At 40.0% G+C, this 15117-nt stretch overlaps 1 long non-coding RNA gene across 3 annotated transcripts in view; it reads left to right on the top strand.

Annotated features, from left to right (window-relative positions):
• Positions 1–15117, top strand: part of LOC124237297 (uncharacterized) — a 35295-nt gene that overhangs the window by 6975 nt on the left and 13203 nt on the right. The window lies entirely within an intron of this gene.

Genomic DNA, 15117 nt, shown 5'->3' with positions numbered 1-15117 from the left:
TTTAAAAAATGTAGTTGAATTTGTCCGTCTTCTCTTTTATGACTTCTGGATTTTGTGTCAAAGTTAGAAAAGCCTGCCCCACTAGAAGGTTATAACAGTTCTCTCATATTGTCTTCTACTACATTATGGTTTCCATTTTACACTTAAATTTTTGACCCGTTTTTCTTGGTGTATGGTGTGAGGGATAGGTCCAGCTTTATTTTTCCACCTGGTCACTCAGTTGCCCCAACACCATTTGTGAGCAGTCTGTGTCTACGTTGTTTTGCTTCTTGCCAAAAACAAGACAAATTTGATTCATCTACCTTTTTTCTCACCTACTTTGCTGTGACTGAATGTAAACACAGTTCTCTGTTTTCCTGCCTGTAGAATGCCTTTCCTTAGAGGCTCAGGTGTCTTCACCATGTTCCCTCCCCGTTTCCCTTGGCAACACCACCGGCCTGGCAGCCAGTTAATATTTGAATGATTACCGGGTGCTCGGAGAGCTCTCCAGGATTTCACATTGAGCAATAACTGGCCCAAAAGAAATCTTAACTGTGATCAGGTTCCCTAGAAGGCTGTTCAACCCAGAGATGTCTTCTGGCTCCCTATGCATACTAACCCGCTGTTGCAGAACCCGCAGTCCACTGCCTGGGCCCTTCACTCCGAGCAGTCCAATTCACATTCCTTTCCTCTCTGCAAATTCATCTCTTCTGCCACCTCTGCTTTGTCTGACAGCGTGGGATATTGCCTTCTCTGATTTGGATTGGGAACCATAATGTGCCAGAAAAGTGGTTTGGATTCCCCACGATGCAGTGGCCAGCTCCAGAACCTCATTTACTTGGAAAGTGATTGTGGCTGAATTATTTGGGGAACATGCGTCCTCAATTTGAACCTCAAGCAGATTAAGTTTTTTCCTCTAGGGAACATAGGGAAAACCCCAGCCTTATCCTTTGTTCTACCTAGGGGAGCGTGTCCACGCAGGCAGATGAAACTGAATTTACTTGATACCCTTACTAGCACTTTCTGAGCTCCTTGGGCTAGTTTTACAGCTCCTTGATAAAAGACTTCCTTCTCCTTTGAACCGTTGCCCGCAGTGATCTTTCTCTTTCAGACTTTTCCCAAGCATCTTGCCATCTTGCCTGGTTTTTATTATTGAACCTTTTTGGGGGATCCTATTTCTTATTTCTGCCTTCAGACTTTTCCCTGATGGCTGGTAGTATATTCTTTGTCTAATGCCAATTTGTTTAAAGTTATTTTGGCCAAAACCAATTTTGAGCAAATACAGTTCAGTTGAAATCAAGCTGGTCAACTGGACAATTTGGTTAAAACAATGATTTGATAAAAAATGAATATCCTAAGTTACTAGTTTTTGAGTAGTGGTAGTTTTAGTATATTATGGGGTGATCAAATACTTTTGGTTCATTTTCTAGAGTTTTTCTCGTTTTTCTTTTATATTTCACATTGATTTTCAGCTACAAGAGCACTTTGTTGCTTGTGATGTCAAAAAGTTAAAACCATCTAGCTGCCCAACAATTGGAGAATATTTGGACAAGCTTGATCTTAACTACAAGGCAATAAGAAGTTAATTGGAACAACCAAAACATCGAGCGATAAGATAAAAACATTTTCGTTTATTGTTTTTTTTTCCCCTCGTTAAAAAGGCAGTGCATGTGCGGTACAGGACACTCGGAAAAATGTAGATAAGGAGTAGAAGGACAAAAGAAAAAAAGCCATTAATTCATTCACTGAGGAATAACCACTCTTGTCCTTCCCTGTCTTTTCAAATACATTTTATACACATAAACTCTGCACTCTGTTTGTAATCTGCCATTATTTAAGCATTCTCCAATTATTGATTAGTCACTTTTGTCCAGGATTAGGTTTTGCTTCTTTCTGCCTTTTGTCTTGCAACTGTGGGCCAGTCTATCTTAACTGGGAGTGGATTGCCATTCTCTTTTTCCATCTGTCCCTCAATCCAGGCTGGGTTCACGTCCAGCCTGGGCCCCAAAGACCCCACCTGCCTCCCTTAAGTGAGACAGTTTGTGGGTGAAGCCATTCTGCCAAGCCTTTCTATGGACTTACAAAAGGGGCCCGGTTCCAGAATTCCAGTGGAACTCTCAAATTATATGTAAAATAATTTTTGGAGTTCATGCTTGGTTTATCTTATGTGTAGATGTATGTAAATTAGATGGGGAGAGTGAAGTGAGGGTGGAGATTAGGTAGAGTCCCCACTACAGTAAAAATAAGGAAGCCCTGCAGTAGAGGAATCCATTATCATTGGAGGGAAATTATTGAAAGGGAGTTTTTCTAAATCAGAGTTGGGAAAAATATGCTGTGTCTTGTGCCCAAACCCAAGTCCGTGGTAGATATCACTAATCAGTCGTGGCACTATTTCTTATTGGGTCCAAACTCAGCTTTGGATCGTCTTTGAGATGGGGTGCTAGGTAGCTCCATCTGCCGGAGTTTCTGTGGCAGACAAACCTACTTACCATTCTTACTCTAAAATATTGCATTAAGGTTTTTTGTTTTTAAAAAAAATAGTAGATTGAACAAGAAAGTTATAATAAAATGTTTTATCTCTGATAAATAAGTTTATGATGATAAATATGAGATGTGAGCAAAGAGTAATTATCTGAATCTCAGGCAAAGCACTTGCCTCATAGTTAAGATCATGGAAACAAGCATAATTGAATTATAGGTTTGTTATGGAGTAAAAACAATGTCACAGTAATACTCATCATTCTAAATTGCCCATGGTCATGGTGATTGACTTCCCAGCATTCATTACACCCCAGAGGATTAGTCTGAGCAACCATAGTTAATCCCATTTCCTTTACCAGTGAAGGGTTGGGAATGGCCTGTAAGCTATTCTGGCCAATGAGTTGTGAAGGGAAGTCTAGAGGAGGGTCAGAGTGCCTCCGGGAAAGGGTTTCTTGTCCCTAAAAAGATATGAAAGAAAGGGGTGGTGCCTCTTCTTCCTCTGATGATGTTATGTCTGAATATGATGGCTAGAACTGCTCAGGCCGGCTTAAGACAGTGAGAGGAACTGGCTTTGGATGAAGCTCATCTAGAAGATGGCAAAACAGAGAGAGAAGAAACCTGAGCCCTCCATGACCTTTCTGAACTGCTGATTGTATCGTACTTAGTCTGCCTTACCTCCGAACTTCCAGTTCTGAGAGATAATACAGTTCCTTATTGTGTAAGCCAGTGTGATTGTCACTTGCAGCCAAAAGCATTCTGAGTGGTGTATACACTTTGTCCCAAGGAGGGTCACATCAGATGGTTTTGATTTTATTCTGAAGATTTATCGGGGTCCTTCCCTCCCCTGTTTCCTGGCTTCATAAAGTGGGTGCATGTTCTAATTGGCCACTTCTTGTCTCAGTCTTCTCCAGGGCGCTCTGCCTTAGACTAGAGTTCTTCACAGAAAGCAGCAAGGAACTGGCCAGCACCCACTATCTCTTCTGGAGCCTTTTGGATTGTTCGAATCTCTGGTGGTGTGACTGCTCTTATTTGTTGTTCATCCTTCTGATTGTGATTCTGATTCTGATTTCTTGCTTTCGTCCTGGTCCATGCTCTTGCATATTTTGCATCTTAAGTCTGGCCTCAAGATTGTTTAATAGATTTATTTCCCTCTCTTCCTTCTCTCCTCTGCTCCTCTTTCCTTTCTCTCTCGCACTCACTCCTTCCATACTTTGTGACTTTACTTTGGGTCAGTGGGGACAATTCTAAGCAGATGTATGTGATCTTTGCCAGAAGTAATGAGTTAAGTTAAATGAGTAGTCATACAGTTATTTGCTCTAGACTGGTGTGGTAAAGAGGAAGAGTAGGTCAGCACTTGGCCCATTTTCTCATGGCGTAGAGTAAGTAGCACCAGAAATGGCCTAGGGGTCGGGGCACTTGAGTCTTCATTATGGCTTCACTATTTGCTACCTGAAATCTTGGGCAAGTCACTTAAAGACATTGAGTTTCTTCTCTGAAATTTGTTACTAGTTCTGGGCTGATTTTTTGGCATAGTGTTGTTATGATTCAGATGAAACTCTATGAACATGGGAAATGAAAAAACTTTGGGGAAAAAAGAATACTCAAGCTTGGTTGGATTTTCTGGTTATTTCCTGGTGAACTAATGTCAAAGTGTCTAGAGTCAGGTCTGTGTAGCTTGTTAGTCTGTTTGTAACAAGGCAATGGAGTACGCTGTGGGATATAGTAATAAAAGTAATTAGGGACTGAAGCTAAAATCTTTGTGGCAACTTACAGCCTGGAATAAAAAGAAAGGGCCACACAACACGAAGGGGAACTAAAGGTCAGGATGTTGATCTTGAGGCTTATTTCTAGTTCAACCAGAAATTCTGGTGAGCCAAGTTAGGGGAAAGAGAAACCAATAGAAGAAACACCCCCTCTAGTGGCGAGGGGCCAGATTCTACGCTAGATTGTGACGATGGGTGAGTGGGGAGGGGATGACTTCCTAGGATGTTTTAGGTTTCTGAAGAAGAATTCTGAAGATCTAGAGTTAGACTCTTAGGGAAGATCTTTAGCTCCAGCTTTCTTTATCTAGAGAGTCAGCACATTTCAAGAATAAGTAGTACCTTGGCACTCTTGTGTGGGGTCGATTGTCTGAACAACGTAGAGGCTGCAGTTGTTGGAAGAGGTTCAGGGTTCACTTTCTTGTAGGCCATTTATTTAGAGATCATGAAATTAGGAGGCCACTGTGGCTAAGCTTTTTATTGATCTGAGATGATACAGTAGGTAGCTTTATAAACCCATTTGTAGGGGGATAAAGCTTATATTTAAAGTTATGGATAATGCCATAGAGTAGTATTTGTCTATATTCATATAAAATAATGGCTGTGGATTTCATAAGTATGATTTTTGATTTGAAAATTTTAGTGGTGATCCCAAGAATCAAACGTTTAATTTGCATCTCGGAAGTGATTTAATTGCTATCTATGGGAAGGTAGTGAAGTTAAGCATATTAAAATGACATATTACCCACAATTCAGTGGCTTGGTAGGAATACCTAATGCGTTCTTGAAGGACACCTTGTCTTAAGGATGTGTATTATTGATGATGATAATTGCAAGTGATTTTTACATTTATAAATCTCAGTCCATTGAAGTTTTTACCATTTCAACTTCTATTTAGGAATAATTCTTTTAAGTTTACTTAAAGAACTCTGAAGAGGCAAAATTTCAGAGAATAAAGTCTTTATGGTGCTCTGTGTTAGATCTAAGGAAGATGTGAATGCCATTCAGCTCCAGTATAGAAAAGAATGATTAAGGCATGAGAAAATAAATTTTGGTACAAGACTGCATTACCAAAGTGCCATTTCTTTATTTTTAATGTCAAACTTCCTCACCCTGAAGGAAAGAAATTTGAACCTTGCAGTAGAATCAGCCTCTCAATAATTTGGAATTTGTTTGGTGATGTTTCTTGTGAAATAAAAATGGAAAAATTCTCTGGAAAATACAAAATAGTCTAAAAAATACCATGGATAAAGTGAGATTATAGAGTTATGAAATTAACTTTTGTCCATAACTTGTGGAACTAACATCCTTAGTTTATGGTTATACTTCATAAACATACTTGACTTCAGGAAAGAAGAACTAAGTCTGGCAGTAGATCAGGATCCGTGTATTGTGGAAAACCAGAAGCAAGAGGAAGAGGGTATTCATGGTTCATTCTTAGCTGAGAAAAATTCAGTATGTAATCATTAAGATCAGTTAGAGAAAGAATTCCGATTGTGTTAAGTGAGTGTGCAGATGTTGTTGAAGGCCAGTCAGTTAGAACTGATGTGTTAATATATGTGGGGCAATAAACCAATCAGATGGTCTCTGCTAAATTAGGGTGACAGGAGTGGAAGATATCTGAAGGAGGTGAGATAGATGATGAGGTTAGTGGTAATCAGACCTTCTTCCTTAAATCCCAGCGCTAAAGAGGTACTCTGTACATTAGTGATAGCTTAATTCTATAGATAAAATTTGGTGTTAGAAATTGCTAGAATGTTGGCATTGCTGAGATTAGGCAAGTATTGATTTGCCTGAAGGGTTGCAGCAAGTGGGCTTGAATAAAGAGCCCAGGTTCCACAATACACCGCTTTTGAAATTGCAGGTAAAGTCTAATAATTCATATTTGTATAGAATTTTACAGTATCGTAAGTGTTTGCACACGTATGGTCTCATTTGATTCTTATCAGAACCCTGGGGCATAGGAGCACAGATTTGATCCCCCCAGTTTTACGCATAAGACGGTGGAGACTCAGGGAGGCTAACGGACTTACTGAGAGCCAATAGGGACTCACTGACGGAGTGGGCCTTGAACCCAGGACTCCTTAGGAAAATGCCTTCGTTCACTGTGTTGGTTTCCCATGGTTGCTGTAACAAATTAGCACAAACTAGGTGGCTCAAAACAACAGAAATGCATTCTCTCTCAGTTCTGGAGGTCACAGTCCAAAGTCCAGGTGTGGGCTGCGCTGCACTCCCTCTGAGGCTCCCGGAGGGAATCAGTTCTTTGCTTCTTTTACTTCTTGATAGCTGCTGGCATGCCTTGACTTGTGGTTGCCTCACGCCCATCTCTGCCTCTGTGTTCATGTAGCCGCCTCCTTTTTCCCGTGTCTTTTCCTCTTCTGTCTGTCTCTTACCTCTCTTTGCGTTTCTCTTATAAGGACTGACTTTGACTCTACTTGTCGTTGGATTTAGGGCACACCTCGATAAACCAGGGTGACTTCCTCATCTTGAGATCCTTAATTACATCTGCGAAGACCCGTTATTCAAATAAGGTAATATTCACAGGTTCCAGGCATTAGGACACGGACATATCTTTTCTGGGGCTACCATTCACCTTTCATTATATGCCATTTAATTCTATATCTTTCTCTTGGATCGAAGAAATAATCTTCCATCTCAAGATGGGCGGTGGACTAGGGAATTTTTAGTTAGTATCTAGAGAGGAACATTTATAGTATTTCTGGTTGGTGCCAAGTGCTTAGTAACTAGAACTGAGGTAGAGTCATGCACTGCCTAATGATGTTTTGGTCAATGGCAGGTTGCATATACTACGGTGGTCCCACAAGATTGGTACCACATAGCCTAGCTGTGTAGTAGGCTATCCCATGTAGGTTTGTGTAAGTACACTCTAGGATGTTTGCACACAATGAAATTGCTTAATGATGCATTTCTTAGAATGCGTCCCCATTGTTAAAGTATCTCATGACTGTAATTAATGCAAGAGTTCCACCAAATTGTTGTGCTAGCTTTTGCATTCACAGAACTATAACAAATAGGACTAAATTAAGTTAAAGTAACATCTGACTATTCATGATTAACAATATTAAAAATTGACTTCTTTTGGTTTTTTCTGTAATTGGGCTAAAAGGCATGTGTGTGTGTGTGATGCATTTTGCTAATAACTTCAGTCAGTATGATCAGTTTCTTGCATCCCCTGGGCATTCTCATTTGGGTTATATGAATCAAGATCCATGTATGTAAACCCTTTGAGGGAAGGGACTTGGTGTGTCTTGTTCACACTTAGATCCCCATTGTAGTTCCTGACACGTAGGTGTGCTCAAATCTGAATGTGCTGAATGCCTGAAATAACTTATGACACACAAATCAGGCAGCCACAAGTCCCATACTAGTTTACTTTTTGGAGGGTCCTCAATGGCAACATCAATAAGATCTACTCATCATAGGAGAGTCCTCACTGGCCCTAAAAGGTTCCTCTCTGAATCCATTTACTCTTGACAGGGCCTCCAACTTCTTCATTTCTGATAATCTTGAGCTCCAGGCCAAAAACTGTCATTCTTTCCCTGTTCGCATTAATAGAAATTAATCAGTGAGATTCCTCCTGCCCCTCAGTTCACTTCTCACCAGCTTGGGCTCAGGCACCGTTAGAGGCGTCGGGGCGGCCTGTCTGTGCAGCTCTTCAGGTCGTAGTGCTGTGAGCTGCGCTCTGGGAGGGCTCAGGCTCCTGTCCTCTCTGAAGTCTGCCAAGTTTTCACTCTGATAGAGTTAACACACGTCCAGTGATTCGAACTCTGTGCCAAACTCTTCCGTGTGTTATCTCAAGTGCTGCTTCCAGCCAGCCTTAGAAGCCAAGTGCGTCATTGTCCCTATTTTACAGAAGCACAAAGAAGCTAAGTAACTTGCCCAGGTTCACACCAGGATTTGAACCCAGGTAGTCTTACTTCAAGCCTGTGTTCTTATCCGTGTCTGATGCCAGCTTCACGCTCATTTGTTTCTAAGTGACTTGTTCTTTCTTTACATGTTTTCTGCATTAAACTTCAGAAGTTTCGCTGGGATGTGTCTTCGTGTGTCCCTTGTCGTCTCTCCTGCCCTAGTGAGCGCTTTGACCTGACGACTCCAGTCTCCTTCTGAGGGAACTTGTCCTGTGCTGTGTTTTGATTGATTATTGCTTTCTCCAGCATGGAGAACTACTTTTATTTGCAATTAAGCCTCCGAGACCTGCCCTCTAGTTCTCTTTTCTTTTCGTTCAGGAATTCCATTTCTTTTCATTTTGGCCTAGGTTGTGTGATAACTCATTCACTTACTTTCCCAGATAGCAAATTTGTTTCTTCAGAAGGAGCTGTTCTACTTTTTACTTTCTCAATTGAAATTTAAAACTTAGAAATCATGTTTAAAGAATTTCAAGTCTGTTATTCAACAGCATATAAAAATGCCAGGACCAAGTAGACATGGTTTATTTTAGAAGTGAGGCTATTTCAGCATTAGTAAGTATTAACGTAATATATCATCTTAATAGATCAAAGAAAAAATTCTTAGGATCATTTCCACAGATATTGTAAAGTTATTTATTTGATAAATCAGTACCCATTATTAATTTAAAAAACCCCAAAAAGGAAAAACAGAGAAAAAGACAGCTCTTGGCAATGCATGAAATGAAGGATATTTTCTTAACAGCTGTTGTCATACTTGACATTGAAATACTTAAGCAATAGTCCTCTGAACTATGGATCTGGGGTTTTCTATAAAAAAGGGTATCTTGGTATATTAGTTAGGGTAAAGCAAGATGTTATAACACACAGCAACTTTTCAGCAGTTTAATATGATAGAAATTTATGTCGCCCTCCTGTGATCATCCAATGTGGATGTTTCTGGTTATGAGACCGTCTTTCTCTGTGTGGTGGTTCAGGGACTCACGCTCCTTGCATCATGTGGCTCTGCCACTTCCTAGGGCCTTGAAATTTTGTGTTTCCAGCTGGTGGAAAGGCAAAGGTAAGGTGGAGAATGCACTCTCTCCTCTCAGTTACTTTGGCCTGGATGTGACACACATCATTTCTGTTCACATTCCCACATTCCATTGGCCAGACAAGTGACCTCAGCTGTCTATGGAGGTGTGTGTTTGGGGGGAAGGGAGTGGGAAATAGTATCTGGCCAGGCAGCTACAGGTAGGGAGATAGAGAGGCATTCTCATTGGTAGTTAGCAGGAGAACTGCCTGAATGGAAGACACTGTGGTCGTATCTTTCAAATTTTAAAATGTACATATAATTTGACCTTAAAACTCCACTTCTGGCAGTTTTTCCTGCAGATATATTCACAAATGTATGCATATTTACATTTTAAGGATATACTTAGCAATACTGTAATAGCAAAAGATTGGAAATATTTGCAATGTCCGTCAGGGTCTGGGTGAATAAGTTATTGTCTATCCATATGGTGGAGCACTCTGCATGATATGTGATATGCCTGTTTCCTGGGGAGAGAAAAGCAAGGTACAAAACTGGGTGTGCACAGTTACCATTTATTTAAAAAGAAATATATCCACGTGTGCTCATGTATTCATAAAGTATGTATGGGAGGGTCACAAGAAACTGGTAACAATGGTTGCTTCTGGTTGAAACTATAAGGTTATGGGGGATGGGATGGAAGGGAGACATGCTTTTCCTGAATATTCTTCTATACCTTTTGATATGCGCTATTTAAATAAATACAAAGTTAGGCGCAGAAGTCTAGGAAATAACAGAGAAAGATGGTTGTAATATATTGTTGCCTGAAAGAAGCTTCTTACTGAAAAGAATGTACAATATGGTCTCATTTTTATAAATAAATAAATTCTTAAAATGGCATATACAAAAATATAATGGTTTATTTGTGATTTTTTGCTCATCTGTATTTTTTGATTTTTTTGTAATGAACATATATCACCTTTGTAATTAAAAAAAATTATAAAAATAGAAAAAAAGACAATGAAAACTTTTCCTGGGAGTCCCAGATAACCCTGCCATGAAATCTTCCCTCATTTCTCCTGTTAAGATTAATGAATGCCTCTTTTTTGCTTCCATGCTACATTTTTCATACATTCATCACACTCTGAATTGCATTATCATGTACACATTTGGCTCATCTACTTTGTGCATTCTTTAAGGGCCTGGATCCTACCAAATTCATCCAGGTATCCCTGTCTGTGCCAAGAATAGTGTCTTTCCCATAACAGGTGTGTGGTAAATATTGAGTTAGTGCTTAAAGCCAGGAGCACAATGACAATGAGTAAAGTGGTTGTGAATTTTGTTCTTGTGTGATGCAGCCTGTTTTCAATACTGTACCAGATTCACTAGCTCTTTAGTAATGACAGTGGCTTATTATTAGATGCAGTGCAAAGCATGTGGCCAAAAGGTTTCCTTTCTAAAATAATATTGGTTGCCTCCAGGGATCTCTATCTCTGTATCATAAATTAGTTAGTGTGGGTCTGTTATAGAAATATATGTAGTAAGAAATGATGGAAAGTTAAATAAGAGAATAATCAAACTGCTGATGACATGGTCCCTGCTCTGATGCAGGTGAGACACTCCTATCTGCCTGGTATTTTAATTTAGAGCAGTTTCCTCCTCATTTTCTTTGCATACTATTTTCCTTTTCTCATTTCTATCCTTTTGCACACTTAGCTGTATTTTTGATGTGGTTATCAGAGGTGAATTATGGAGGAATGAGAAGAAATACAAGTAAGAGAATTGGGAGCTGATAACATTACTTGCAGCAGTAAGCTTTTTAAATTGAAAATTGCTTGAGAATAGATTTGATGGTCTGGGTTCTCTGCCATTCCCAGTTTTGTTGCCCCTGTGACCTTATCCTCCATGTTTCTTCCCTATGTTCTAGTCCCAGAGGTTTACATATTATACCCCAAAAGTTCTTCATAGGGCCTTTCCTCAAACCTTTTCTTACTGGGAGGTCTGCTGTGTGTATCCATTGATTCAAGTGTTACCTTCCCATAAACAGCCGATTCAGATGCCCCCTCCCCAAAGAAGTCATCCTAGACCCTCCCAGTCAATTCCACTCTTTACTCCTTCTTCCATTCAGTTCTGATACCTCCATTTAAGTACTGATTACAGGCTGTTCATTAATTTGTTCATTTGCTCTGTACATACTCATTGAGTGTCTACACCGCATGTGTTGTTCTGGGAGCTAGGATAAGAGACCACTAAGGCAGTCTGTCCTCAAGAAGCTTACAGAAAGCAGAGGTGGCAAATAAGCAGAACAGTTTCAGTGCCATGTGATAGGTACAACAGGTATGTGCAGGGTTCTGTGGGAGCGTAGAGAAGGAGCATCTCATCCTGACGGGGATGGGGAATTCCAGAAAGATCTGAGTTGAATATTGAAGTTGGAGAAACATAGGGTGGGAAGGGAATTTTGCAGACTGATGGAACCCATGCATTGTAGGTCATGGAGATGTGAAATGTCTTGCATGTCTGAGGAATGATAATAGCTCAGTTCAGGCTGGACTGTGGAGGGGAAAGTGGCAAGAGATGAGGCCAGAGAAGAAAGAAGGGTTGGAATTGTGATGGACCTTTTGTCCCAAGCTGGGGATGTGAGCTTCCTGAAAGCAATGCAGAGCCCTTACAGGATTTTATGTAGGGGAGCAGTGTAAGTAAGCCTTGCATTCTGTGAGTTTCTTGATGGCAGGAATCAAGTCTTACACATCACTGTATCACCTTAGCACTTCATACAGAGCTTAATACTTACTAGAGGTTCAGTAAAATTGAACTGGAGTTGGTGGGTACTGCTCTTTTTTTTTTAAGAATTGATTTATCTGCAATAGTAACAGTCGTAATAGTGTTGAACACTTTCTGTACTCCATCAAGTCTACAAGCATTATCTTAGCTTATCCTTACAACTACTCTCTGAGGAAGGTATGGTGGCTTAGAGCATTTAAGTGAGGGGCCTGTAGTATAATAGTTAAGTCTGTTTAGGTTTGAATTTCAGCTCCACCTCTTATTACTTTTGGACCTGAAAGTTCCATATGTGCCTCAGTTTCCTCATCCGTAAGATGACATCATGATCATGATACCTACGTCATACCTCATGGGGGTATTGTGAGGATTAATGATACCTGCCAATACATGTAAAATGCTTGTGCCTATAGTTGCTAAGTGATTACTTGCTCAATAAATGTAATTCTTAGCTGTTAGTAAGAAACATACCCAATAATCACAGGAGTGACTAGTGGTGAAGCCCACGGTGAACAAAGCAATCTGATTTCAGAATCTTTAATTACTGTACTGTGTTATAACTGCTTCTGTGGTCATAGGGAGATAATTAAAGACAGGTTCCAAAGAGTGAAACAAAATGAAGAATTTCAGTGAACTATTTGGGGTAGGAAATTCTTAGGGGCTCTTCAAGTTACCCCCTCATAAAGAACTCTTCCTTTGCTACCCTGCTTGCACATAAGGGACTTATGTGAGAAATACATCTTTATAATTTAGGTAAATAGCATTAATTCCAGATTCGTAATGCACATGGCTAGTGAACCTGGAGAATGTCTTGCAAAGGTCTCCCTTTCGGAGTTGATCTGCTAGCGCTGACACCTGGTATACTGTGTCGTCTTGTTGCTCTGTTCTCTTTCTCCGTACTCCCTAGATTTTTCCAACTTTAGGACCCAAGTGGGAGTCTTATGTTGGAGGATGTTGTGCAAACCACATGCGTAAAGAAAATAATTTACATTTTTCCTTTCTTAGCTTCTGGAACATCAGTGATTCCATCCTCCCACTTCTATTGGGCAGAAATTGAGGTATTCTCCTTATGCTCTCTCATCTTCTCCAAAACACACCACACACACGTGCATGCATGCACACACACACACACTCCTTGCCATACGTGTCAGAGGGATCCAGCATAACTACTTTTTTTCCTGACTCAAGGACCCCAAAACATACAAAGACTTTGGCAATAAAGGAGCCCACCAGCAATCCGCTTTTTCTTTTCCATTCCTACTCTTTCCACTCGACTGTCTTTTAGCTTTCTTTGCTCTTTTTCTTTGATCACCATTTTATCCCTTTATCTCTTGCACAATGCCTGGTATATAGTAGGCATTCAATAAATAGTTTTTGAAAAAAAAGAAAGGCAAGGTGCATTATCTATTTAGTACCTTAATGATATTCAATTACAGAAAAGTGTGCAAAAATATTGCCTTGCTTTAAATTTTTTGTGAGAGCAGACTGTTCGTAGCAAGTGGGCCCCACCTTCACCTCCACTGCCACATTAGAGCTCCCACAACTTCTAGATTTATTCGATTACTCTGATTTTAGCTCTGGTGGTAAAGGAACTGAATGGATGTCTCACAAATGCGGGAGATCTCCAGGTGGGAGGTGGGTCTGTCTCATGGTATCTGTTATTTTTCAAGTTCTTTTGCAATCTCTTGACTTTGCAATGGAAAAGGTTCCACAGATTTGAGTCCATAAAGGAAATTAATAAGTCATAGGAGACATAATACTTACTTTTAGAAAGGGGTGGGGAGAAAATAATCTGAAGGAAGTAGAAGATGTCCAGGAAACCCAAGTTCGTTGTTTCAGCTGATTTTCTAGGGTGAGAATCTTGGAAGTCACTGGCTTCTACAGATTTCCACCCGGGAGGGCAGCAGACCTCATTCTCTTAGTTTCCAGTTTCTGAACCCCTTGCTTACATCGTCAGTTATGTTTGAAATTGTGGTAATCTTCTCCTGCATTTACTTCCTACCTCAACCCTCCCATACAGCTTTTCTCCCACCAACTTTAATAACTTTTTAGAATTTTTAATTAGTTTGAATTGGTTGACATCACTTGTTGATCAGGGTGGTAAAACCTCAAAATTATAGCTATAGATATCTGGGGCCCATGGTCTAGAATAAATAACCTTCGTAATTCTGGTATCTATAAGATCTGAAATTTATGTAGATAATGATTCTGAGACAACCCTCCTTTCACTGGTTTCCTAGGAAAACCTTTAGAAATGTGAAAAAGAGGCTTAAACTTGAGGACGTTATGCTCGTCTGAAAGTCCAGGCTCGTGTTTAGTCTGGGCCGTGATGATGCGGCAGTAGACCATGCAGACGTGTTCAAAGCAGTGAGCCTGGCCCTTCAGCACTTTGGTTGGCCCTGGATCTCACACAGTGTACTGCAGTATGCAGAGACACTCGGCGTGTGTCCAAAGATGAAGGACATCTGCTGCTAAAGCCCAAGCAACCCCTCTGTGCGTGTGTGCACTTGGGTTTCCAAGTGGGGGGGTGTGTGTGTCTGTGTGCAACCTGGAGGCAGTCTCCAAGATTTCAAGTGAAAGTGATACCCAGGCTTGAATTTGGTGTGCTTCGCATATACATCTTGTTCACTGCCTGCTCTGTCTCCAAACCTTCTTAAGAAATTAGAAAAAGAAGACCAAATTAAATCCAAAGCAATCAGATAAGGTAAGACAGAAATCAGCCAAATAGAAAAAAGACAATAGAGAAAATTAACAAAGCCAAAAGTTTGTCCTTTGAAAAGTATAATAAAATTGATGAACCCCTACTGTGATTGATCAGGAGAGAAAACAGAAATTAGCAACATTAGGAATGAAAGAGGAATATCACTATAGATCATACTGACATTAAAAGAATAATAAAGGAATATCATGGAATTTTTATGCCAAAAAATTCAACAAATTAGATGTTTTCAAATTCCTTTAAAACACAGCTTACTAAAGCTAATACAAGCTGGAATAGAAAATCTGAATAGCTCTATGGCTGTTTAAAATTTTGAATTTGTGATAAGTAACCTCCTGTGAAGAAAACTACAGGTCCAGATGTTCTCTCTGGTGGATACTATGAAACATTTAAAGAAGAAATAATATGAATGTTAAACACATTCAGAAATAGAGAAAGAGGGAACCTTTCCTAACTCATTTT

This window comes from Equus quagga, chromosome 1 (genome assembly GCF_021613505.1).
Source record: "Equus quagga isolate Etosha38 chromosome 1, UCLA_HA_Equagga_1.0, whole genome shotgun sequence".
Lineage (NCBI taxonomy): Eukaryota > Metazoa > Chordata > Mammalia > Perissodactyla > Equidae > Equus > Equus quagga.
This window is presented reverse-complemented; position numbering and strand designations above follow the sequence as displayed.